Here is a 3,789-nt window from a genome sequence, read left to right on the forward strand (position 1 = left end):
TTTCATATCGTGTACTTGGAGACCAATGCAAAATATTGTCAAAATTTCATCAAATTTAACATTATGCACTTAACTAGTACGTATGAATGAAATATAAAAAATGTCCTCCTAAATGGGATAGGACAACACCTCTTTTATGAAAAAAAAGTGAGATCTTCATGCATATTGGATAGCATACTTAGTATCACAGAACACCAATCATGGATCAAAGTTGGATGAAACCATCACACATAAGTGATGAATATAAGAACGGGGTTGAAGAATTCTTGCAATTTGCGCAACAAAATGCATTAATAATGGGTGGAAAATATTTTTGTCCATGTGTGTAATGTGGGAATGGGAGATGACACAATCAGTGAATGACATATAGGTGGAAAATATTTTTAAGATTTCGTTGTATCTTCTTCCTTGTTTTTAAAGAAATTGAGGTAAATGCCATTTACATGCTTGCCATTATTTTCTACAGAACTTCTGTTAATAAGGATAGTTGGGAAAAGTTGGAAGGGACATTCTCATTGTCAACTATGCCTCATCGAGTTATATTTTATTTGGAAGGACCTACTCCTGGAGTTGACCTGCTTATACGATCAGTAGAGATCAATTGTTCCACTCCAAATAATAGTGTAAGTCAGTATGTCATGAAGTTGTGTATTTTAAGCAATGTTATTTCTTTGTGCAATTCAACATATTGGCAAAGTCTAATACTGTTAGATAAATATCAAACTCATGATTGTGCAATTTTTATTACTTCTTCTATGATTAGATTGAAATTGCAAAAAATGTGTTAGTTTCCCTGCTTAGTTGTCTTGTGAAATCTGTATGTTTTCAACATACTAACTCTTGTACATTATCCTCCTATTTTAAAAGACCACAAGCACAGGAAGTGTTTCAGCTAGAGATGACAACATCATAATTAACCCCTAATTTGATGATGGCTCGAATAACTGGCTTAGAAGAGGCTGCAAGTCGCATGATTCCATGAATGATGGGAAAATTGTTCCAAAGTCTGGGAAATTCTTTGCATCTGCAACAGAACGCACACAAAGCAGGAAAGGAATTCAGCAAGAGATCATTGGACGTGTGCAGTGCAAACTGGCCTATGAGGTCACTACATTAGTTAGAATATTTGGAAACAATGTATCTACTGCTGATGTACGGGCAACTTTGTGGGTCCAAACACCAAATCTTCGAGAGCAGTATATAGGCATTGCAAAGTTAGTATCTGTCTTATTTTTCTATCACTGCATTTCACATGGACTCTGAGGCATAATATGACTTTCTTTTTCTTCTTCTTGAATCTTGATGAAAAAACAAAAAGAAACTTGCTATAGTATGATTTACTGATATAATGATATTAGCATTCTCCTTTAACATTCCTTCCACTTGTTGAAGAAAGTCGGTGTGTTCTGAAGTGTGCAGGCAACAGATAAAGATTGGGTTACAATGCAGGGAAAATTCCTTCTAAATGGTTCTCCATCGAAAGTGGTCCTTTATTTAGAGGGCCCCCCTCCAGGCATTGACATTCTTCTAAAAAATTTGGTCTTATAGCATGCAACTAAAACACCTCCTTCAACCCCACTAGATGTAAAGGTTAGACTTTTGAAGCTTTTTTTGTTTTTGTAAATTACTTTAATAAAATTATTGCTAGTTTTTCCTGAAAATTTTTCCCCTTAGCAATCTGATTGATATGCAGATAATGAGAAATGTTTACCTCCTTCCTATATGACCTTCCAACTCACATATTTCATGAATTGTTCTATCTCTAAAATCTGCTCAAGATTACTAACAGGCATAAATTTTCTTCTAAACAAAACAAATTTTTCCATGGCAGTAAATAAATGTTGCATGAAGCTAAGTATGTTTTAGACTTTAGTGCCTTATCTTAATATTACATGATCCATTCTTCATTGATAGAATATGACATGATTTGCATTATTTTTATATATATTTTAATTTATATGAACTTGCTGCACTGCAGATTCGTAAACGTGGTGTTATCCTGAAATTCTCTGGACTGGACTCTGGTAGCTATGCTAATACCTTGGTAACAGTTATACAAACATGAGGTAAATTCTCTAGACTGGACTCTAGCAGCTATGCACATGTAATGTTATTAATCAAAGTATGATGTTGCATGTATTCTTTAATCTTCGTTGATGCTCTTATCTCCCTCTTGCCCCTTTTTCCAATTTATGCTTGAAATTCCTCTATTATAAATGTTTGATATGTTCTATGTCCTTATTCCTTTTCTTCTCTATAGCTGTTTATTTTTCATTATGAATCATCAAGATAAACAATTATTGTTATAATTTTGGTTCAAATTTAACTAGTTAGTGGTTTCTCTCATTGTATATACCTTATCTTATATGCATAAAAGTAATTCATTTTCCTAATTAGTACATTTGTTCCGACAACCATAGAGATGTAGAGAGGCTTATATATTGAGCTTGTGAAGGGAATTCCTTGCAAGATTAATCTTATCTCATTCAATCCGCACAGTGGATCATTCTTCAAACCAACCAAAGATGAAAGAATGATTGAATTCCATAATACATTGACTGAATCTTTCAGGGCAGTATACTGGCTACTTGTAGGTGATAGTGAAGATTCCTTTTGGAAATGACATGATGAAGGTGTTCACATTGGTATGGGTACTCGCTACAAGGAAATGGCTATTATTAACAAGAAGCAGGGTGTTCTAGTTCCTTTTCGTGAGACCAAAGCTAATTCAAACTTTGGACAACCACCTATTTTAGATTGATACTATAAACATTATTTACATTGTTACCTAATTCTAATTTGTCATATATGGTAATTAGTTTGTTATTTTTGTATTAGGCTATTTTAGTTTAGCAAATGAAATTAATTAATTAGTTCAATTGGTTATTTTTTTCGGTTAATTTTCAATTGTAGTATTTACGTGCAATAAAAAAACAAAAAAACCAACATCGATTAATACACAAAAACCGTCTTAGAAGGGAGCCTCTTCTAAGATGATTATCTCCAAAGACTGACGTAAAAATGCAGGAATTCAAAGACGGTTGAGACCTCATAACCGTCTTTGCATGCGTCACATTCTAAGAGAGTTATTGATGCAATCTACCCCCTAAGGGTATTGGATAGAAGACTCCAAGAGTATTGGGCTAGAGCTGCTAAAGAAGGCCTTGGGGTTCCCATGAACCTAAGGGTAGATTTTTTAGCCCAAGGGTCAAGGTTGGATCCACTCTTCTTTGTAAATATTAGAATAGGTTTTTCCTTCTTTTGAGCCTTGTATTTTGGTCATTCTAGTAGTATAGGGTTTTAGCCTTGTATTTCAGGGCATTTTGAGTAGTCTTTGTAGTAGGGACTTTTTTTTTTTGTATTTTCATATACTTTTGGAATTAGGGTGAGCTTAGCTATTATAGGGGGTGTGTAACTAAGCTCTAGCTTCTCATCTTAAGGAGGTGAGCTTAGCTATTAAAGAGGTATGTATAGCTAAGCTCTAGCTTCTTTAGGAATCTTCTCGAGGAAGATTCTCAAGGAGGTGAGTTTAGTTATTAGAGGGGTGTGTGTAGCTAAGCTCTAGCTTCTCAAGGAAGTTTTCTCAAGGAAGCTTCTCAAGGAAGCTACCTAGTCTATAGCAAGAAGCATGTGTAACACTTGTTGTAACTTTGATGAATGAAAGTCTTATGAGACACACTTCAAAGTTCCACTTCTCTCCCTCTTTTATTCCTTCAATTTCGTGCTCCCCCTTCTCTCTTTCTTTTCCTCCATTGAAGCATCCTCTCAAAGATCCAGCCTTCATAGAAG

The 3,789-nt window shown here is 34.6% G+C and overlaps 1 pseudogene; it reads left to right on the forward strand.

The window, feature by feature from the left end:
* The first annotated feature begins 524 nt into the window (after positions 1-524).
* LOC114381580 lies at positions 525-2,065 on the forward strand (annotated as a pseudogene).
* Positions 2,066-3,789: the final 1,724 nt, after the last annotated feature.

Source organism: Glycine soja, chromosome 13 (genome assembly GCF_004193775.1).
Source record: "Glycine soja cultivar W05 chromosome 13, ASM419377v2, whole genome shotgun sequence".
Lineage (NCBI taxonomy): Eukaryota > Viridiplantae > Streptophyta > Magnoliopsida > Fabales > Fabaceae > Glycine > Glycine soja.